This window comes from Haematobia irritans, chromosome 1 (assembly GCF_050003625.1).
Source record: "Haematobia irritans isolate KBUSLIRL chromosome 1, ASM5000362v1, whole genome shotgun sequence".
NCBI classification, from domain to species: domain Eukaryota; kingdom Metazoa; phylum Arthropoda; class Insecta; order Diptera; family Muscidae; genus Haematobia; species Haematobia irritans.
The window spans coordinates 85,264,570-85,289,526 of NC_134397.1; the positions used below are offsets into that span (position 1 = coordinate 85,264,570).

The 24,957-nt window shown below is 35.3% G+C and overlaps 1 protein-coding gene across 6 annotated transcripts in view; it reads right to left on the bottom strand.

The window, feature by feature from the left end:
• nAChRalpha4 (nicotinic acetylcholine receptor alpha4) overlaps positions 1-24,957 on the bottom strand; it is a 220,107-nt gene that overhangs the window by 95,150 nt on the left and 100,000 nt on the right. Inside the window, exon 1 of one of the 6 annotated variants that reach the window (XM_075291043.1) lies at positions 23,095-23,115. The exons of the other annotated variants lie outside the window; for them this stretch is intronic. The gene's annotated coding sequence lies outside the window, so the exon portion shown is untranslated. Of the gene's footprint in view, positions 1-23,094; positions 23,116-24,957 lie in introns of those variants that run through there. 6 annotated transcript variants of the gene reach the window in all.

The window sequence follows — 24,957 nt, forward strand, 5'->3', positions numbered from 1 at the left end:
CCATTTAATTTTTGTTTTACTTTTTTGCATGAAAACATTGACTAGGTACATACGATTTTAATTTTGCGCGTCTGTCGTGTGTTAATTGTTGATTGGAATGGACGGGGAATTACTGTGTTTTGTGTTAATTTATTTATTCTTAAGTAGCATGTGGTTCTATGCGAGCGTAAAGAAAGGGAAGTGTAATTGAAAAAATGTACCTGTTTTTTGTTCTGCATTTTGCTATATGGTATTATTTATTTTTATTTGCAGTTACATGATGTCTGCGTTTGTACATTTGATGGACACGACGTAAATATGGAAGGATTACTTGTTGTTGAATTTGAACCAAAATAGAGTGTGTAAAAATATGTGGTGATTGATTGCCTGCACGACATTATAAATACAAATAAACAAGGAATTATTTTATAAATATAGTAAATTTTGTGTTTTCTTTTCTCAAGTAGCCTCCTTTTTTCGACGACTAAAAAGGTTTTTTTTTTCAAAAAGATCAAAACATTTTAGGTTGTAACCACGTTCTTTTAACTGGAAGAAAACCCACAACATTTTAGATCGTGACCATTGTCTTTTTATTCAAACTAATTTTTTTATCAATATAATAACATTTTAGATGAGGACAATTTTATTTTTCTTAGAACTATGTTCACTGAGCCGACATAGTTGCAGTTGAAAATGTTACATGGTCGCCGCAAAATTAGCTCCTATCATATTATTTTGTTCTTCGAATATGATCGTGACTATCATGTTTCTTCTCTGTGTGTAGGCTCATCATTTTAGTGTAAACATTTTTTTGTTAGAAAAAGGTTGATAGCTGAAGATTGTTTTTAATAATCCTAGGTTATGTTAGGTTAGGTTAGGTTAGGCTAGGTGGCAGCCCGATGTATCAGGTCACTTAGACTATTCAGTCCATTGTGATACCACATTGGTAAACTTCTCTTTTATCACTGAGTGCTGCCCGATTCCATGTTAAGCTCAATGACAAGGGACCACCTTTTTATAGCCGAGTCCGAACGGCGTTCCACATTGCAGTGAAACCACTTAGAGAAGCTTTGAAACACTCAGAAATGTCACCAGCATCCAACGCTGAAAAACTTTTAGGTGTTCCGTCGAAGCAGGAATCGAACCCATGACCTTGTGTATGCAAGGCGGGCATGCTAACTATTGCACCACATTGGCTCCCATTACAACCCTTGCAATTCTCCCATCGAACATTTGCCATCATAACAGCCTTTTCACGCAGTAAGTACTTGCAGGTAGCCAGAGGCATACCAACAGATCCTGGTTCCCCTGGAATATGTATGGTAGTTCCTAGCCTTGCTAACTCATATGCTTCGCTGTTCCCCGGTATGTTCCTATGGCCAGCCACCCATATTAGGTGAATATTGTACTGCTCGCCCCAGTGTTGCCAGGTAATTTTTTATTCTTCCCCCCCCAAATCTTAAGAAAAAAACCCCTAAATTGGTCTAAACTTTTTTCAAAAACCCCCAAAAATTTTAAGAATGTAAATAGTACAAAAAGAGTCTCAAAATTTCGTTAAAAATCCTGTAGTGATAAACTTTGAAAATTAAATTTAACACAAATATATAAAGAAGATTTTTTCTGAGGAACAAAATTTTAGACAAAATAATTTTTTTTATGCTAAAAATTTTCTTTTGAAGTAAATAAAAATCATTACACCACTTGCCACAAATTCGGGTTCCATTCCTGTTTCGACCGAACACCAAAAAGTTTTTCAGCTGTGGATTATCCCACCTCGGTAATGCTGGTGACATTTCTGAGGGTTTCAAAGCTTTTCTAAGTGGTTGCACTGCAATGTGGAACGCCGTTCGGACTCGGCTATAAAAAGGAGGTCCCTTGTCATTGAGCTTAACATGGAATCGGGCAGTGATAAGAGAGAAGTTCACCAATTTGGTATCACAATGAACTGAATAGTCTAAGTGAGCCCGATACATCGTACATAACCTAACCTTGTTTTTAATTGTGTCAAATATTAAAAATGCCCCTTCAACAGATGCGTTTAAAAAATAATGTCATTGCTTGTATTTAGGAACATGGATTGACTTCTCTTATTTTTTTTTCTCAAAATTAATGCCAGAATTGTTCCAAATTTTGTCGAGAATTGCTCCACTTTATAAGGTCTAAGATTTTTGTACCCCCAAAAATCCCCCCAAATAAATGTTACACCCAAAAATCCCTCTAAACGTTTAAAAAACCCCTAAATTTGGGGGGGGAACCCCCAACCTGGCAACACTGGCTCAGCCATCTCGTTGAGAGATTTGCGGCAGTCGTTGGCCGTTTTCGAGTTAAGGGACACAGAGTCCAAGGATTTTATTGCAGGTCGACTGTCTGAGTATATATTCATACCAACATTTGTTGGAATATTACATCTAAGCCAATTCGCCACGTCTCTTATTGCTAATACTCCGAACCCCACTTGTCCATCCAATTTGGAGCCATCAATGGTGAAATCTATATAACGTTTATTCCCCGGGGTCTGTGTACACCACGCCTCACTGCTGGGGTTTCAAACTTGTTGTCGAAAAGTGGTTTCGCCAGAGTGTAATCTAATACGTTTGGCACATCTGGCATTATTTTGAGGTCCGAACTGTGACCGTATATTTTTTCCGACCACAGCGATAGCCGTTGTTGCAGCTGACTCTTTGGCCAAAATGTCTAAAGGCAATAGCTGCAGCATGACATTAAGGGATTCGTTTCCTGTCTTACTAAATGCGCCTGAGATACACAAGCACGCCATAGGCTTATCTAAACCTGTCGGTTGATGAAGTGCCGGCCACCAGACTACAGCACCATATAGTATTTTAGGTCTATTTAATCACTGCCGTTTATAGTCAATGCACCATTTTCTGTTTTAGTTCCCACTTTTTTCCTATTGCCTTTTTGCACGAGTACAAAACTACCGAGGCTTTTCTCGCCCTTTCTTCCATATTAAGCTTAAAGTTCAGCTTCATTTCCAAAATAACGCCAAGGTATTTTGCACACTCACCAAAGGGAATTTCAATACGCCCTCAGGAGACGGGCTTGACCGTAGGAATTTTGCGTTCTTTGCAGTACATGACTAGTTCTCTCTTTGTAGGATTTACGCCAAGACACTTGAACCTATGGTTATTGCGAGAGTCACCAATATCTCTGAAGAAGACATTCTTGATGACTCGATTGAAGCGGCTGATGTGACGGTTGTTGAAAATCTCGATGGTCCTACGGATCCTCCAGATAAATCTTCATCATTGTAAGACTGCATGTGCTGCCTTAAAAGTTCTCCTGATGAAAGGGGACATAGATATAGTTCTTATTCAAGAACCATATGTTTATAAAAACAAAATATGTGAATTAAGTACTCCGGGGTTCAAACTATTGCAGTATACTGGTAATGATGAAAATCGAGCCTGTATAATTGCTAAAAACGAGCTCAACTTGTTTCTGCTTCCTTCAATGTGCAATACAGACACCGTCGTTGTAAGTTTAGAAATAGCCAAATGCAAATATTGGGTATCTTCGGTCTACATGGGACATGACAGGGAGATGCCTCCATATGCCGTTAAGACCTTAGTGGAGGAGTCACTGAAAACAAAGACGAAACTCATTATGGGATGCGATGCGAATGCACATCATAGTATATGGGGAAGTAGTGATACTAATGCAAGGGGAGAGTCGCTAATAGAGTTTATTTTGCGTACTAATCTGGTAGTTTGCAACAAGGGAGATGTCTCAACCTTTGTCACTAAAAACAGGCAAGAGGTTTTGGACATCACCTTGGCCTCGCAAGAACTGAATGAAATGATATCTGAGTGGCAGGTTTTAAGTGAACACAGCTTCTCAGATCATCGCTACATCAGTTTCAAATTTGATGTTCATATCACCAAGATCATATTTCCGCCAAATGTTTGGAAAGCTGACTGGAATAGGTATAGGGAATCGTTCAATATGATGATACCGGAAATAACAGAGACAAATATGAGAAATGTGCAAGATATCGAACACGCAGTGGAGCGGATTACTAAGGCCTTCAACATCTCACTGAAAGCTGCATGCCCTAGAGGAAAGCCAAAGGGGAAACATCTACGGAATTAAGTAATATGAGGAAATCCTGCAGGAAGCTCTTTAACAAGGCAAAGTCCACCAGAGCCCCTGAGGACTGGGACGCTTACAAGAAGAATCTGAGAGGATACAAGCGAGAACTGAGAAAAGCTCAGCATAACTCTTAGAATGCTTACTGCAGCAGTATTGAGAATACGTCCGAGGCTTCCAGACTACGGAAGGTTCTAGCATCCACCAACTCCGCTCCAGGTTTCATTAAAACATCGGAGGGCAATTGGACAACGTCCAGTGAGGAGACGCTGGAGGTACTATTGGACACACATTTTCCTGGAAATCAGACGGTTGAACCATGTACTGGCGGTGCCACAGTTGCTCAGCGGTCGTTTCCTGTCGAGGAAATTGTATCGGAAACTAGAATAAGATGGGCGCTAAATAGCTTTGGACCATTCAAATCCCCTGGACCTGATGGAATTACTCCGGCGGAGTTACAAGCTGTATCTGACAAAATTATCCCCTGGTTGTCGGTGATATATAAAGGATGTATCAACTTATCATATATCCCAGGAAAGTGGAGGGAAACAAAAGTCGTTTTCATACCTAAAGCGGGAAAAGCCTCTCACTCGAGGGCGAAGGATTTCCGACCAATCAGCTTATCCTCATTCCTACTTAAGACTCTGGAGAGGATGATAGATATTTATCTTAGAACTAGCATCGATTCAAGTTTGTTCTCGAAACGACAGCATGCATACTCGAAGGGCAGGTCTACTGAGACCGCACTACATGAACTAGTCAGCTTTATTGAAAGCTCACTATCTGTCAAAGAATACACAATCGTGGCGTTTCTAGACATCGAAGGGGCGTTCAATAATGTCCATCCGAGCTCGATATTAAATGGACTGACAACTCTGAATGTTGACCCATGTATACTCAGGCTGTTAGACGAACTGCTAATGAAGAGACGTATTTCAGCCACACTAGGACAAGCAAACATACAAAAGTATGTGAACAGAGGCACTCCCCAAGGAGGAGTTCTATCACCTCTTCTTTGGAATGTTGCTATAAATAGCCTTCTGGTTACTCTAGAAAAAGAAAGGATAAAAGTGGTGGCATACGCAGATGATGTAGCTCTGGCAGTCAGGGGAAAATTCCCATCCACAATCAGAGATATTATTCAGAGGGCCCTCCGGATGACTGAACAATGGGCGAAAGACAATGGTCTTGGGGTAAATCCTGCAAAGACAGAATTAGTCATGTACTGCAAAGATCGCAAAACTCCCACGGTTAGGCCTATTTCCTTACGGGGTATTGAAATTCCCTTTGGTGATTGTGCAAAATACCTTGGCGTTATTTTGGACAGGAAGCTGAACTTTAAGCTTAATATTGAAGAAAGGGCGAGGAAGGCAACTGTAGCTTTGTACTCGTGCAAAAAGGCAATAGGAAAAAAGTGGGGACTAAAACCAAAAATTGTGCATTGGCTGTACACGGCAGTGGTTAGACCTATAATGCAATATGGTGTTGTAGTCTGGTGGCCGGCACTTCAGAAACCGACTGGTTTAGATAAAGTTCAGCGTATGGCGTGTTTGTGTATTTCAGGCGCATTCAGCAAGACAGGAACAAATTCCCTTAATGTCATGCTGCATCTATTGCCTTTAGACATTTTGGCCAAACAGTCAGCTGCAACAACGGCTGTGCGGTTGCGCGAACTATCGCTGTGGTCAGAAAAAGGTTACGGTCACAGTTCTGTCCTCAAAATAATGTCAGATGTGCCTAACGTAGTGGATTACACTTTGGCGAGTCCACTTTTCGACAAAAAGTTTGAGACTCTAATCCCCAACAGTGAGGCGTGGTGCACACAGACCCCGGGGAATAAAGAATATATAGATTTCTACACTGATGGCTCCAAATTGGATGGACAAGTGGGTTTCGGAGTATATTCTAATGATCTGGAACTTCAAATAGCGAAAAGATTACCTAATCACTGTAGTGTTTTTCAGGCTGAAATATTAGCAATAAGAGAGGTGGCGAATTGGCTGAAAAGTAATGTTCCAAAAAATGTGGGCATTAATATATACTCAGACAGTCAACCTGCAATAAAATCCTTGGACTCTGTGTTCCTCAACTCGAAAACGGCCATCGATTGCCGCAAATCTCTCAATGAGATGGCTGAGCAGTACAATATTCACCTAATATGGGTGCCTGGCCATAGGAACATTCCGGGGAACTGCGAAGCGGATGAGTTGGCAAGGCTAGGGACTACCTTACATATTCCAGGGGAACTAGAATTTGTTGGTATGCCCCTAGCTACCTGCAAGCTCATGCTGCGTGAGAAGGCTGTTATGATGGCCAATGTTCGATGGGAGAATTGCAAGGGTTGTAACGACACCAAGCAAATATGGCCCCATTTCAACTTAAACCGCACACTAGATATGCTAATGTTCTCGAGACGTCAGATATCACTCCTGATATCTGCTATAACGGGTCGCTGCCTGATAGGAGATTTTGCAAAAACTATTGGCGCGAAGTATAATGACTATTGTATGAGCTGTCATGATGCGGAGGAAAAAGAATCAATTAAACACCTCTTGTGTGAGTGTCCAGCATTTTGTGTAAAGCGCAAGCAACTTTTAGGAGCATATAGCTTCAGATTACTGGCGAATCTGGAAAACGTTAAGTTAAGCAGTCTGCTAATGTTTTTGGAACAATCTGGTTGGTTCAACAAAGAAAAATAATCGAGAAGGTTCAGCGGTTAAAACTAGAAGTGTCCATATGTAATAGGTACTTTTAGTTAATGTGGTATCACAATGGACTGAATAGTCTAAGTGAGCCTGAATTTTAATCGGGCTGCCACTTTAACTTAACCTAACCTAACCTAACCTACCCCAAGACAATTCTGTTTTCACCCTAAGCATATCTTTATTAAGTTTCCAAATAATTAATTCCTTTCTTTATTTTTTAAATAAATCTGTTCGTAAATGTTTTATGTTCTCCGCTCTTTTATTATTTTTTCTTGGTCAGAAAATGTCAACTTACTCCTAGACCGATTCAATTTGTTTTGATAGAAAAAGAAGAAAAAAAAAAAATATGCCGATGACAAAAAACACATACTCATTCAAATGTGGCGTTCTTGATGTAATTTAGAAATTTACTATAAGTTTACATCCAGAAACATGTTCTAACATATTAGCATATATGTCCCGAACATGTTATACTTCTTTATGAACATTATATATTTGCACTTAAAAATAATGTGCAAAAAAATTGATTCCCAAAACATATATTTTTTACACCGAAACATTTAAAAAACAGTCTTTTTCGTCCGTGTAGTTGTAATGTCGTTCTGATAAATCGACCAATAGTATACTAAAACCTATAATGTCGAGGTGAGTGATTTGACACTAATTCTTTCAGTTGCAAGGAATTACAAACGCCTTTTGTGATGTGTATACATTTTTAATAATCTTTTAAACCTATAAAACCAAACTACAATACATTAGAAACTCCCATTCGAGTTTTTTATTTTAGTCACCGCCATTTTCATGTAGCTCCGGTAAACTTTAACTTCCAGTTAACAGAAAGTAAAATATACGATTAACTTTAAGAGAAAAAATTTCCTAAGTAGCATTTGGAATATGTAGGCAAAGTGACAGATATGTCCATTGTACGGTTTAAAAGTTCGTTAGCTAACGGAGTTTCATGAAAATGGGAAATGGCATTTCATGAAAATGGGAGTCAAAAGGATTAATGTGCCAATGCCAGTGATGCCAGAAACTGTTTGCCAAATATTTTTAAATCTTTTAGTGGAAGCTGGGGTGTTTTCTTCTATGTCTGCAAGTTTGTGGGCTGTTAGCAGGTCCACGGGCTGGTCTATAGGCTGAAAGGTTGAAAGTTGGTCGCCAAACCATTGAAAGGTTGAAAGTTGGTCGCCAAACCATTAGTTCGCAAAATATGCAGCTTCACACAAAGAAATGGAAATTATGTTGATAACCTGAGGTTTTGTTAAATATAGTGGCAGCCCCCTAATTTTCAGGTTCTCTTAGACTATTCAGTCCATTGATACCACAATGGTGATACCCTTATGCTTTCAAAAGTTGCAGTATTATTTCTAAAAATAACGATTTGGAATCACTGTGGATCGCCACTTCTGGAAACACTACACGCAAAAATAATTCTTTCCTCCCAAACGAATTTTTAGACAAACAAAGATCGTTCCACATTTGCTTTTCGCTGTAAGTATGTTTATTTGGAAGAAAAGTATATACTTTTAGTGATAAACGTTTATTCTCTTCCAGAATGTAAAAACAATTTCATAAAGACTAACTCAAAAAAAAAACAAGTATATACGGACGTAAGTTCGGCCAGGCCGAATTGCGTAGAAACTTCTACGAAAGACTGTCATCCACAATCGAATTACCAACTTCTTAACATCGTTTTCTAAATTGTGAGTTAGTATTCATAAAAATTTTTTCACAATTTTATTTTTTATAACAAATTTTGTCAATAGATTATTTCTATAGACAGTTTTTTTCAAAATTTTAGTTCTATAGAAAATTTTGTGAAAATGTTATTTCTATATAATTTTGTCAACATTTTATTTCTATAGAAATGGTCCACGTGGTATATATCAGACAAAAAAGTTATGTATAGGTAAGTCTACAAATAATTACGAATCGACATGGGCTTTTGCACAGTACGTAGAGAGCCAGAATTGAAATATGGGGGTCGCTTATATGGGGGCTATACACCGAAAGAATTCTCTTCGTTAATTTTACGAAGAATTCTTCATTAACTATTCTTCCTGAATTCTTCATTAAAATAACGAAATTTTCATTCATTTTCGTAAATTTTACGAAGAACATTTTACGAATATACGAAACTTCTACGAAACATTCTACATTAACTTTTCTTCGTAAAAAGTTCGTACTTTTAACGAAACTTTCTTCACATTTCATGAATTTTGTGAAGAAGTTTTTACGAATATTTTACGAAACATTCTGCGTTAAAATTTCTTCATAAAAAGTACGAAACATTTTCTTTGAAATAACGAAGAAGTTTCATTGAAGTTGTAAAATTTCCGTTCGCGGCATTAAATTGTCTTTTATAATGTGCTTGAGTGTATTCCTTTATTCTATTTTTTTATGCAAGTCTATGCTACTTCTCATTTGGGTGATAGCGCGCTATGAATAAAAGTGAAGCAATAAAACTAAAAATTATTCAAAAACTTAAGATGTAAAGTAGTGATGTCATTTTTCACACTTGCAACTACAACCAAATGCACTTTCGACTATAAATTTTTTTTCTAAAAGTTCGAACATTTTTCAGAAAAAAGTACGAAATTTTTTTATAAAAAGTACGAAAATTTTTCATAAAAACTACGAAAATTTTTCATAAAAAGTACGAAACATTTTCATAAAAAGAACGAAATTGTTTCATAAAAAGTACGAAGATTTTTCATAAAAAGTACGAAGATTTTTCATAAAAAGTACGAAGATTCTTCATAAAAAGTACGAATTTTTTTCTTACAAACTACGAAAATTTTGGAAGAACTTTTCTTCGTAAAAAGTACGAAATATTTCGTACTTTTAATGAAAAGTTTCTTTGGTTGTAAAACAATGACAAATTTCGTACTTTTAACGAAATTTTTCGCTATTTTTACGAAGAAAATTCTTTCGGTGTATAGAATTATGAACTTGATATGGACCAATTTTTGTGTGATTGGGGATCGATTTATCTGAGGGCACTATATAACTATAGACCGATATGGACCTAGTTAGGCATGGTTGTTAACGGTCATATACTAGCACAATGTACCAAATTTCAACTGACTCGGATGAAATTTGCTCCTCCAAGAGGCTCCAAAACCAAATCTCGGGATCGGTTTATATGGGGGCTATATATGATTATGGACTGATATGGACCACTTTTGGCATGGTTGTTAAATATCATATACTACCACCACGTACCAAATTTCAACCAGATCGGATGAATTTTGCTTCTCCAAAAGACACCGGAGGTCAAATCTGGGGACCGGTTTATATAGGGGCTATGTATAATTATAGACTGATATGAACCAATTCCTGCATGGTTGGTGGATACCATATACTAACATCACGTACCAAATTTCAACCGAATCGGATGAATTTTGCTCTTCCAAGGGGCTCCGGAGGTCAAATCTGGGGATCGGTTTATATGGGGCCTATATATAATTCTTGACCGATTTCGACCAATTTTTGCATGGGTGTTTGAGGCCATATATTAACGCCACGTACCAAATTTCAATTGAATCAGATGAATTTTGGTCCTCCAAGGGGCTCCGGAGGTCAAATCTGGTGATCGGTTTATATGGGGGCTATATATAATTATGGACCGATGTGGACCAATTTTTGCATGGCCATTAGAGACCATATACTTACACCATATACCAAATTTCAGCCGGATCGGATGAAATTTGCTTCTCTTAGAGGCTCCGCAAGCCAAATCGGGGGATCGATTTATATGGGGGCTATATATAATTATGCACCGATGTGGACCAGTTTTTGCATGCTTGTTAGAGACCATATACTAACACCATGTACCAAATTTCAGCCGGATCGGATGAAATTTGCTTCTCTTAGAGGCTCCGAAAGCCAAATCGGGGGATCGGTTTATATGGGGGCTATATGTTATTATGGACCGATGTGGACCAATTTTTGCAAGGTTGTTAGAGACCATATACTAACACCATGTACCAAATTTCAGCCGGATCGGATGAAATTTGCTTCACTTGGAGCAATCGCAAGCCAAATTTGGGGGTCCGTTTATATGGGGGCTATACGTAAAATTGGACCGATATGGCCCATTTGCAATACCATCCGACCTACATCAATAACAACTACTTGTGCCAAGTTTCAAGTCGATAGCTTGTTTCGTTCGGAAGTTAGCGTGATTTCAACAGACGGACGGACGGACGGACGTGCTCAGATCGACTCAGAATTTCACCACGACACAGAATATATACACTTTATGGGGTCTTAGAGCAATATTTCGATGTGTTACAAACGGAATGACAAAGTTAATATACCCCCCATCCTATGGTGGAGGGTATAATTAATATACCCACCCTCCTATGGTGGAGGGGAAAAAAACACAATCTTTTCTGGCTAAGTGCATTTTCCCTCGCATCTTTCTAACTTCCACGAGGTTTCGATTTTATAACTTTTTTAAACTTTACATTTCGCCTGGACGGATTCGAACCCCGGACCATACAATTTGTAAGCCAACAAACTGTCCACTGGTGTATAAACGAAATGGACTGTGTTGTTGGTTCAAAAATATTTTTTTTATTGAAAAAATAAAATAACAAAGGAATTTGTTTGGTGATAAAAGTTTAAAATTTTCGAAGAAATTCAAAAAACTCTAACAAAAGAAAAACGTTTTTGGTACACGTTTTCCAAACGTTTTTTTATTTCCTTGCGTGTATCTACAGTGAGATAAAGTAGAACATAACAGTAAAACGTTCATACTATGGCCGAAACCTCCCTCCAAATTATAAAAAATTAGATACTGAAAAATATTGTAGTGAAGCCAAAGATTTCATGTCCCTAAAATACGAATTTTGCTTAGCATATAAGAAGCATTTCCTTGATATGAAGTTTTTTTACCTTGTCCAAAAGTTTATAAGTCGTATTGGCTTTATAGTTAAGAGATTGGACTTAAAATTGCGTATTTTAAAATGAAAGAAAATTTTGTTTGACTAACTTGGATTTCATAATTCTAAAAAATTTTTTAAAATTAATGAAATCCTCTTTAAATTTATTCACTTTTTGCATCTTGACTACAAACCAAAAAAGCGTTTAAAAATGGGAGATTTTTTCATTATTTTAAACACTTCATTTAAAAGACGTTTTTACTTGAAACATAGCCTAATTTCTACTTATAGTCGACTCCGAATTTGGGAATTTAAGTTGTCGTGAATTTTAAGGGCTCTGATAGCACATGAAGAAAAAATTTAAGTTGTATTTTAAGGGCTCTGATAGCACATGAAGAAAAAAACTGAAAAAACGAATAAATTAAATTCTGTTTCCAGGAATTAAGTACAAAAAACTTAAATTTAAAAGTGAACTGTGTCTTTACATCAATTCTCCGCATTTTTGGCTCGGAATCAATACCAAAATCATTAGTGTAAAGACAAAATCTTTGGAACCGGGCACACTTTTTTTCAGTGGATAATAAAACAGTGAATAAATAATTATACCCTTCACCACTACTGTGGTACAGGGTATAATAAGTTTGTGCATTTGTATGTAACGCCAAGAAGGAAATGTCTGAGACCCATCGTTTAGTATACCGATCGTCTTAGAATTAAATTCCGAGTCGATTTAGCGATGTCCGTCTGTCTGTCTGTCCGTCTGTCTGTCTGTCTGTCTGTTGATGTATTTTTGTGTGCAAAGTACAGCTCGCAGTTTTAGTATAGTTTAGGTATAGGGTCCTGCTTCGGCTCAAAGACGATCCCTATTGATTTTGGAAAAAATCGGTTCAGATTTAGATATAGCCGCCATATATATTTTTCACCGATCTGGTCATAATTGGCGTGTATATCAACCGATCTTCCTCAAATTCCGTACATCCGAATATTTTATGAGTCTCGAAAAACTTGCAAAATATCAGCCAAATCGGTTCAGATTTAGATATAGCTCCCATATATAGCTTTCGCCCGATTACACTCATTTGCCCACAGAGGCCAATTTTTTACTCCGATTTAGTTTAAATTTTGCACAGGGAGTATAATTAGCATTGTAGCTATGTGTGCCAAATTTGGAAGAAATCGGTTCAGATTTAGATATAGCTCCAATATATAGCTTTCGGCCGATTTACACTCATATGACCACAGAGGCCAATTTTTTGGACCGATTTAGTTGAAATTTTGCACAGGGAGTAGAATTAGCATTGTTGCTATGCGTGCCAAATTTGGTTGAAATCGGTTCAGATTTAGATTTAGCTCCCATATATATGTTTTTCTGATTTCGACAAAAATGGTCAAAATACCAATATTTTCCTTGTAAAATCGCCACTGCTTAGTCGAAAAGTTGTATAAATGACTCTTATTTTCCTAAACTTCTAATACATATATATCGAGCGATAAATCATAAATAAACTTTTGCGAAGTTTCCTCAAAATTGCTTCAGATTTAAACGTTTCCCATATTTTTTTACTAACATTGTGTTCCACCCTAGTGCATTAGCCGACTTAAATGTTGAGTCTATAGATTTTGTAGAAGTCTATCAAATTCTGTCCAGATCGAGTGATACTTAAATGTATGTATTTGAGACAAACCTTTATGTATAGCCCCCAACACATTTGACGGATGTGATATGGTATCGAAAATTTAGATCTACAAAGTGGTGCAGGGTATAAGATAGTCGGCTCCGCCCGACTTTAGACTTTCCTTACTTGTCTTTTTCTTCTTTAGTTTTTTTTTTTTTTAACTGCAAGGGATCCGAAAACGGAGGAATTTTGTCTTTTGACAAACCCACTACTTCTTGATCACAAGTTGGGGATTGGAACTTTTTCGGAAGCTCTTTTTTTGCTGAGATGCTTCGGAAAATGACTTACCTCAGTGGCACCAAATGTTTTGGTCTAAAAATCCTGAATTTACAAAATATTTTTCGTCAAAATCATCAATTTGTCCCAAAAAATCGTCAAAAAATCGTTACCCATAAAATAGCTGAAAACAAAGATTTAGTAAAGTAAAAGTTTTATTCAAACAAAAATATAAGAAAAGGTTTTACTTAATTTTAATTAAAATGAATAATACCGTTTAAAACTCTAATTCAGTCATCTAACTTCCGGGTTTTTAAACATAGATTACTTTCTACGATATAACTAAAAACAATTTTTTTTGATTGTGACTACACACTGACAAAAAATATTGTCGTGTGACCATTTCATGTCCTTAAAATACGAATGAAAATTTTGCTTAGTATAGAAGACGGATTTACTTGAAACATAACATATTTTCTTGACAGAACAATTTCCTATTCTCCAAACGAATTTAAATCCTTATTACATGTATAATTTGTATTATTGTATAATTTGTATTATTATTACTATTTGTATGCATAACTTTGAAATTTCTTTTTACATTGGAGACTAATGTGGTTGAGAGCAAACTAGATACAAAATGCCTAGTATTGAGACTAAAAAATGCTTGTTTTCATTGCAACATATGAAACATCGTCAACTACCAACTAGATTACTTTGAAAAATCGTTAAATTGTCATAAAAGAAAGTTAAAAGGCAAAATCGTCAACTCACAACTACGTTGCTTACAATCGTCCTCAAATCGTCACAGGCCAATCAAAGCCAACCGATGCATCAAAAATCGTCAAAATGACAAAAAATCATCAGATTTGGCACCGCTGCTTACATACACTAAAAAAAAAATTGCATGATACTAAAGATTACGCAACCTACATTTTAGGATGCGCAATTTACAAAATATAAGGGACAAATTTCTTTAAAATAATGATAATATAATTAAAAGAAAGTTTCTAATTTTTGCTTCAAAATTCGTTTTTTTTTATTAAATTTAGGACACAAATTTTGTAAATTTTCGTCCCTTCCTTAGGTTAGGTGGCAGCCCGATGTATCAGGCCCACATAGACTATTCAGTCCATTGTGATACCACAGTGGTGAACTGAGTGCTGCCCGATTCCATTTTAAGCTCAATGACAAGGGACCTCCATTTTATAGCCGAGTCCGAACGGCATTCCACATTGCAGTGAAAACACACTCAAAAAAAATTTACTTGAATTTTTTTGTACATAAATACATTTATTAATATATCGCAAAAAGAACATAAAAACTCGATGAATGAGATTTGTATCCAATTTTAATTTTTTTTTGATCCTACACCCTTACAAAAAATCGCTTCTGTAACATATACTCCCAAACATATTTTGCTTCAAGCATATACATTTTTGGGTATTGCCCAAACATTTATATGTTTGATCTCTACCAATATATAATATGTTTGAAAGCATATTGGTCTAAACAATATATGTTTGGGTAGTCTAAGTTCCAAACATTTTGTATTTTTGCCTCCAAATTCAATAATGTTGTCTTCCAAAAAACAATATATTATTATGTGACCATATAATATGTTTGGAAGCATTTTGCACCCAAAAATATTATATGCTTAAAAAAATTCTCCCAAACAATATTGTGCTCAACATTTTATTTATTTATTTATATATTTACAATCATAATGAATTATGAAAATAAACAGGTAATATAGGTGCTAACAACATAGGTTTTCGACCTGAATGCTCAAAATTTTGTTTCTGCCCAATTGTATATTCCCCCACATCTTTCTCACTTCCACGAGATTTTTTAGTTCTTAGCACCTTTTTCTGTAATACAAACATTGTAGAAGAAATTATTTAATTTTATGATTTTTTTTTTTATTTTAATTTTACCTTTTGCCGGACGGGGATTCGAACAGCGGACCACACAGTTTGTAAGGATCAAAGAAGTAGCTGATCAATTGCCCAAGGAAAAATAAAATGTTAATTTTGTAATAACAAGCAACAACCACCAACTTAATTCAATATCGCTGCCTGTTAAATAGCGCTCCAAGCTACTAAACACATATATGTTTATAGGCTATTTCTAAATTATTATATGTTTGCATCCAAGCATATTATATTTACAAACATTTTATGTCCCAAACATAATATGTTCTAACATATTAACATATATGTCCCAAACATGTTATGCTAGTTTATGAACATTATATGCTTGCACTCAAAAATATTGTGTTTAAAAATTTGTGTTCCAAACATATAATGTTTATAGCCAAACATATGAAAAACAGCCTTTTTCATCCGTGTAGATAAATACTACAAAAAACATTATTATTAATACCTTTAGGTAAATCATCATTCTCATTACACTTTCAGAATCTACTTAAACAATTTGTAACTGTATTTTTCTTGGTAAATACGGAAATTTAAATCCATTTTTAGTAGATTTTGAGTCTAATGTGAATGAGGTATAAAGGGTGATACGGTCAAAATTTGGTCAAGGGAAAACGCGTGTAAATCGGTGAAATCGTTTATTTAAAAAATCAAATTAAATTTCTTTTTCAAGTTCAGTTAGTATAAAATGCAGGAAAAATATTCAGTTAGGCTTTCGCTTTTCCAAATCCGAATTGCCGGGCCTCACGCTTGACACCTGCCATCAGATTTTGTACAGCCACCTTGTCCACCTTCTTCGCCGCAGAAAGCCAGTTTGCCTTGAACTGCTGCTCGTCCTTAGCAGTTTTTTTGGTCTTCTTTAGGTTCCGCTTGACAATAGGCCAGTATTTTTCAATTGGGCGGAGCTCTGGCGTGTTGGGAGGGTTCTTGTCCTTGGGAACCACCTGCACGTTGTTGGCGGCGTACCACTTCATGGCCTTTTTACCGTAATGGCAAGATGCCAAATCCGGCCAAAACAGTACGGAACAACCGTGTTTCTTCAGGAAAGGCAGCAGACGTTTATTCAAACACTCTTTCACGTAAATTTCTTGGTTGACAGTCCCGGAAGCTATGAAAATGCTGCTTTTCAAGCCACAGGTATAGATGACTTGCCAAACCAGATATTTCTTTGCGAACTGTGACAGTTTTATGTGCTTGGAAATATCTGCTACCTTTCCCCTTCCTTTTGCCGTATAAAACTCCTGTCCCGGAAGCTGCTTGTAGTCGGCTTTGACGTAGGTTTCGTCATCCCTTACCACGCAGTCAAACTTCGTCAGCATCGTCGGATATCGCGCTTTGGCCGTCGTATTTTGTTTATCATCGCGATTTGGAGTCACTACCTTCTTGTAAGTCGATAGTCTGGCTCGTTTTTTGGCTCAATGCACGGTTGTAGACGATACACCCAGCTAATTTGCGGCATCTCGGAGAGAGAGGTTAGGGTTTCGCTTGAAACTACCGGCAACTCTCTTTGTAGTCTCAGCGGCTTCCGGTTTTCGATTTCCCCCGATCCAGACTTCCTGGCTGTCGACAAACGTTCCCCAAACACTTTAATTACATTTGTAACGGTTGATTTGGCAACTTTTAGCGATTTTGCCAGCTTTGCGTGCGAGTAGCTCGGATTTTCGCGATGCGCGAGCAAAATTTTGATATGCTGCTCTTCTTGCTTGGACGGCATTTTGACAACTGAAGAGTGAATTCCAAAATCAAAATAGGACCAACATTCTACACACATACACCTTCAAAATGAGGGGTGTTCAGGTTTTTTAAATGCAAAATTGAAAGAAATACGTCAAGTTTATATTGACCAAATTTTGACCGTATCACCCTTTAATTAAGCCTAAGTAAACAGGAATATACAAAACAATTTAATTGTTTTCGGTATTTTTGTTAATATAAAATAAACTTCTTATTTAAATAATGCACCAAGTAGTAATAGTTGCCTTCTCTGACATACAAAGTCGTGGGTTCTAGCCCAGGTTCTAACGGACTCCCAATTGTTTAAAAGAAGGTTGCTCTCCCTAATTTATTATCGTCATATTTCTGTAAACGAATGCCTGTAGAATAAGTAAACCTTTATAAACAATGGATCATTATACCTTATATAGCCACTTTGCAATTACATAATATCAAAGCATTTTCATAATTATTGCAAGGATGTGTTTATGGAAATTTAATTTCAAATAAGGATGGTGTATTCCTTTTGGGAATATTGACCGAAAATTTGCATATATGAAATATAGTGACTCTGTTTTATGATGGTGACATCGAAATAAGTTTCTTTCATTTCCATATAATTTTAATGTGAAAAAAATCGCACTGTAACGAAAGAGACTGTCCATTATAACCAATGTAAAAGTTTTTTTGTATTTTGTGTATTACAAAATATCTTATTTTAGTATGATTTATGGCTGATATAAGAGATTAACATAATATACATACATTGTTAGTTGTCCAGACAACGCCTGATAACCGTAGCTTTAGGTGATTTCTAATTTATGCAAACGTATAAATATATGTCACATCGAAGCAGGTTTCCCTTTGACCGTGATCCCGTGAAATTCAAAAAAATTCCCGCTTTCCCGGGAATGGAGTTTATATACTCTTAAGATATTAAAACCGCGCCAGATTCTGATACAAATGACAACCATTAAAAACACTGCCAACCCAAATTAATTAACATATCTGTTAATGAGTCGCAGAAATGGCAAATCGTATTAAGGTCCCTACTTTCAGGCATATCAGATAAAAACTTAAAAAGGATCTACACGGACGAAAAAGGCTGTTTTTCGTATATTTGGGTGTAAATATTACATGTCAGTAACACAAATTTTTAACACATTTTTTATAATGTTCATAAACTAGCATATCATGTTTGCGACTCATATATTAATATGTTAGAATATATTATGTTTAGGGACATAACATTTTTATACCCTCCATCATAGGATGGGGGGTATATTAACTTTGTCATTCCGTTTGTAACACATCGAAATATTGCTCTAAGACCCCATAAAGTATATATATTCTGGGTCGTGGTGAAATTCTGAGTCGATCTGAGCATGTCCGTCCGTCCGTCCGTCCGTCCGTCCGTCCGTCCGTCCGTCTGTTGAAATCACGCTAACTTCCGAACGAAACAACCTATCGACTTGAAACTTGGCACAAGTAGTTGTTATTGATGTAGGTCAGATGGTATTGCAAATGGGCCATATCGGTCCACTTTTACGTATAGCCCCCATATAAACGGACCCCCAAATTTGGCTTGCGAGGCCTCTAAGAGAAGCAAATTTCACCCGATCCGGCAGAAATTTGGTACATGGTGTTAGTATATAGTCTTTAACAACCATGCAAAAATTGGTCCACATCGGTCCATAATTATATATAGCCCCCATATAAACCGATCCCCCGATTTGGCTTGCGAGGCCTCTAAGAGAAGCAAATTTCATCCGATTCGGCTGAAATTTGGTACATGGTGTTAGTATATGGTCTCTAACAACCATGCAAACATTGGTCCACATCGGTCCATAATTATATATAGTCCCCATATAAACCGATCACCAGATTTGGATTGCGAGGCCTCTACGAGAAGCAAATTTCATCCGATCCGTCTGAAATTTGGTACATAGTGTTAGTATATGGTCTCTAACAACCATGCAAAAATTGGTCCACATCGGTCCATAATTATATATAGCCACCATATAAACCGATCACCAGATTTGACCTCCGGAGCCTATTGGAAGACCAAAATTCATCGGATTCGGTTGAAATTTGGTACGTGATATTAGTATATGGTATCCAACAACCATGCATGAATTGGTTCATATCAGTCCATAATTATATATAGCCCCCATATAAACCGATCCCCAGATTTGACCTCCGGTGCCTTGTGGAGAAGCAAAATTCATCCGATCTGGTTGAAATTTGGTACGTGGTGGTAGTATATGATATTTAACAGCATATGATCAGAGAAGCAAAATTCATCCTATCTGGTTTAAATTTGGTACGTGGTGGTAGTATATGATATTTAACAACCATGCCAGAAGTGGTCCATATCAGTCCATAATCATATATAACCCCCATATAAACCGATCCCGAGATTTGGTTTTGGAGCCTCTTGGAGTAGCAAATTTCATCCGAGTCAGTTGAAATTTGGTACATTGTGCTAGTATATGGCCGTTAACAACCATGCCTAACTAGGTCCATATCGGTCTATAGTTATATATAGCCCTCAGATAAATCGATCCCCAATCACACAAAAATTGGTCCATATCAAGTTCATAATTGTATATAGCCCCCATAAAAGCGACCCCCATATTTCAATTCTGGCTCCCTATGTACCGTGCAAAAGTCCATATCGATTCGTAATTATTTGTAGACTTACATAGCTTTTTGTCTAATATATACCACGTGTGGACTAACTCACAATTTAGAAAACGATTTAAGATACCACAACCCAAGTAATTCGATTTTGTATAACAGTCTTTCATAGAAGTTTCTACGCAATCCATGGTGGAGGGTACATAAGGCCGTTTATACTTGTTTATATATAATATGGGTGGATGCAAACATAAATTAATTTAGAAATTGCCTATAAACATATATGTGTTTAGAAAGAGAGACCATAAAAATGGAAGTAACCATTTGGCGCCTTAAAAATATATACACCTAAAGAAAATTTCATGAAAAGTTTTTCTACCAGTGTATGCCTAAAGTGAAAATAATATGTTTGAACAATAAAAACAATATTTTGTTTGGACAAATCCTGAAAATATATATGCTTGAAGCAGAATGTGTTTGGGAGTATATGTTACGATTTTTTGAGGGTGTATGTACACACAAAATTAATTGATCCAATTAATTTTTTAATTGAAAAATCTTCAATCACGAAAATTATAGTATCAATTACAGTTTTAATTGGGCATAGAAAATAAATAGGCTAATGACACTTAATCAATCAAAGTTAATTAGCAAATTTCAATTAATTTTTTAATTGATTCAATTAAAAATTTAATTGATGTTGATTGCAAAACTCAATTAATTTTATAATTAAAAAAGTAACTATTTTCAATTATTTTCTAAATTGGCTTAGAGTTTTTATTTGGATTGCCAATTGATTGTTTGAAACACATTTTAATTAAGAATCTAAAAAATGTTCATCACTTTTTTTATCTAACTGAATTCTTTTAAAAAGTGAATTGTATCAATTAATTTATTAATTGAAAAAAAAATTCAACTTCAATTGGAAATATTTTGAAGATATTTTTTTCTGTGTATGGTCGGAAACAAAAAATTAAATTTGTCTGACGTGGATTTGGAGAACATATACGTATGCTCCATGGGTGGTAGCCGCTAAAGTTACTACTTCAATTCTCTACTTCTTTGACTCGGCATCAATACCAAACTCTTCAGTGTTGATTCTTCGATTTCAATTCTTTTGTGGCGACTAATTCAAACATACCTCAAACTCAAATTTCAATAAAATCCATTGATTTCCCGATTAGCACCTTCAAGGACCTTGAGGATGACAACGTCAAGAATATTGAAGTAATATGAAAACTAAATTTTAGAACACGCAATTTACACAATATTAACAAAATGTATAATCTTTGCCTCAAAAAGATTTTTTTATTGAATTTAGGACGCGAATATTGGGTCCCTCCGTTAAAGTCTTTGAACTAAGAAAATTTTCTCTTAAAGTAAAAAAAATATTTTTGATTTAAAGAAATAGTATTTAACTGATATATTGAAGATATATTAATATAAAAAAACCTTTAATATGGCCTAAGACTTCGGATTTCCAAAACGGATTATAAGCGATAAAGGGTCTGCGTTTACAGATTTTGCCAATGAGAATATGATTGAACATGTTTGTTGCACCACTGGAGAAGCAAGGGGAAATGGACAAATAGAATGAGTCAATAGATCAATATTGTCAATTATTGCAAAATTGTCAGCAGATGAGCCAAAAAAAAAATGGTACATACTCGTATATGTATCCCATGTGCAAATAGCTATAAACTCGCTGGTACACGCGTCAAAGAAAACGTCACCTTTTGAGATAATGGTTGGTACTAAGAAGAACTACTGCTGCGATGATCGTTTATTGGAATTGATATATGAAGAAATTCTGAATCAATTTAATGAAGAAAGGCACAATATGCGTCAAGAAGCTAAGAGGAATATCGAAAGGTCTCAAGAAGATTACAAACGAAACTATGATAAAAACGATGCCACGAATATGGATACAAAATTGGGGTTCTGGTCGCAATAAAAAGAACACAATTTGCAGCTGGGCGGAAATTATCAAGTACGTTTCTTGGTCCGTGCGAATTAGTTAAAATTAAAGAAAATGGGCGTTACGACGTGAAATCACCTAAAGTTGAAGGACCCCTTTTTTACAAGTACCAGTGTGGATAATATGAAGTTATGGAAATATATTACAGAGAATGTTACAGATGATGATGAGGAGGGCCGAATGTAGAATGGATACACTCAAGTTGGAGTTAGTCGTAGTCGTCAATGATTTATTTACTTTTAAAATTATTCTTTCAAGTGTAGTTGGCCTTTATTTTGAATGAAGAGAGACAACAAAGAAGATGTTGCTGTTTGAAAGTCATTAAATTAAGAAGTGCCTGAAGTCGTTGAGATTTTCCAGAGTGTTCTGTCACAATTTTTTATTTCCATCATCTTATAATTACATTTTTATACGTCAATAAAGGATATTGAAATCTAATCATTTAAATTGGATAACAATCCACAACAATTGCCTACAAAAAATAAATATTTTGTGTTTTAATTTACTCTCCTTTCATTTGTATTATTTTCATATGAAATAATTCAAAGAATATCTTATACCACAACTATTTACATTTCTAAATAGTGGCAGATTTTGTAGAAAAATTCAAAAATTAATCGAAAACCCGCTCTATTTTTCAGGACTCACATGAATGAAAATCAGATAAAATTTTTTGAAATGGCAACAGTTTAAAAAATTAAATATTTACATTTTTATATATTGTATGCTGTGTTATTATTTTTCTCCATATTGTAAGACACTTCTAAAGGATTTTCAACTATAGTTGATATTTTGAATGTCCTGGTTTTATGGTACACGAACAAAGAAGTGTGGGAACTCAATTTTTTTATCATATATATGTAGGTCATATATGTTAATATATAAGAACATATAATCATGACGTAATAACAAGGTGGTCTTTCAAACAGGTGAAATTATTCTTCCAATGTCAGTAGGCCATTTATTATTTTAAGATTACGGGGCAGTTCGGCATCAGTATCATATTAGCATAATGGTATTGGTTAAATAATATTCTGCAGATATTACGATAAATTCCAATTCAAATATAGGAAGTTTCGGTTACTTACTGGCGTTTACAGGATGAAAATGTTGCTTTTGTAGAACTATTACTATATCTCTCATTTTATCAAGCATATAATAATATGTTAAACGCAAGAGTTTTGTGAAAGCTCTATAGTGCACCAAAACTCGTTCGTATTATTGTTATTTTTTTTTTTTGTCTCATGTACATACCTTTTGTTCAGATTCACCACAGTTATAAGTGCCCAGCAAAAACTCTCATTACCCGGTAATCTTGTAGGTAAGCTTATTTAAAAATTAATAACCACTTATTAATTGGCATCGCTTCGGATTACATTTACATACGCATGTCCTAGAAGGAAAGTACTTCTCCCCTGGCATACTTTCGGCCATAAAATAAGTAGTGCATTTAAAGCATATAATCACCTAATATGTAATGACATGTTCGTAGACACACCAAAGCTTGCAAAATAGCTACGTATTGTCTCAGGCAACCAAATCTCGAAAATATTGATTTCTATCGCCGATTACAATGGATCAAAATATGGCGAATGATGCTGTAATAGGAGAACTACTTGAATAGAAACGAATATTGTATAAATAAACAAAAAATCGAATAAATAATCTAAATAAGATGCAATTTAATTTCACACTTAAAATAGAAATAAATGTAGGTTGTTTAAGGAGTTGGATTCGTGAATTTCGTTATAATATATCCAATAGCCAATTCACATAAGGTTCAAAATCTACTAAAAGTGGATTTTAAGCCTCTTTTTTATAAGGCAAATGACATTTGAAATTTAGTTTAAGCGCATTTTGGAAGTGTAATGTGAATGAGGTATAAGAAAGCATTTATTTAAAACATAATATGTTAATGTCATTAAACACAATTATTATGAAATATTTGTGATAATAATTTCTTAACGGAAAAATTTTCAGAATTAGCGTTACATTACATACTCTTTTTGATTTTTTATGTAAGTGCTCGATTATGTAAATAATTATACCTACACCCTCAAAAAAAATCGCTTCTCTAACATATGTTCCAAACATATTTTGCAGGAAGCACATATATTATTGGATACTGCCGAAACATTAATATGTTTGTTTTATGTGAGCATATTATATGTTTGGAAGCATTTTGAATCCAAAAATAGTATATGCTTGGAAGAATTCCTCAAAGAAGGTTGTGCTCATTTCCTCAGATAATTTTCACTTCCACGAAATTTTTGAGTTCTTCGCATCTTTTTCTGTAATACAAATATGCTGTTTTTTTTCAAATGTCTATTCTCTTGGTTCCGAATGTCTATTCTCTTTATTCCGAATACTCATTCTAATATTCAAATTAAATAATATTTAGACTTCAGCATATTACATTTTTGGCCTTATCATGAAACAGTTTTCCGAAACTACATACAAGCGGTTTCACAGAAATTGCTCTCATTTCATTCTCGCTGTGTTGTGTTGATATCTTTTTATTCAACCCTCCTGGTTTCCATCTCTATTTCTTTCACTATACTAACTCTCTCTCTCTCTCTCTGTCGCTCTCTGAATAAAGTATCACAACATATATATGTTTACTCGAAATTTGTAAATTTATATATGTATACATTCACACATATTATTTTTATGAAACATTCATGCCCCAAACATAATATATTCTAACATATTAACATATGTGTCCCAAACATTTTGTGTTAGTTTAGGAACATTACATGTTTGCACTTAAATATATTGTGTTTAAAAATTGTGTCCGAAACACATATTGTTTATATCGGAACATATGAAAAACATATTTTTCTAACAGTGTAATGGTACCATCATTTATTCTATTTTATTAAATCGTTAACTACAACTGCATAAAATTTGAGAATAACAATTCGAAAATTACCGAGTATTTATTTTTGTCATTACAAGTTAGTCATTATAACTCGCCGCAATGTAATGCAAAGTGTAATGACAGCTTTACCCCTGGTAATGTCAATTGTAATGAGATGTGGTTACGTAGTTTTTGCTGGGTGGTTTCCTCTAGTATTGTATGCAGCAAAATCCAGAATACATCGAATTGTTTTGATA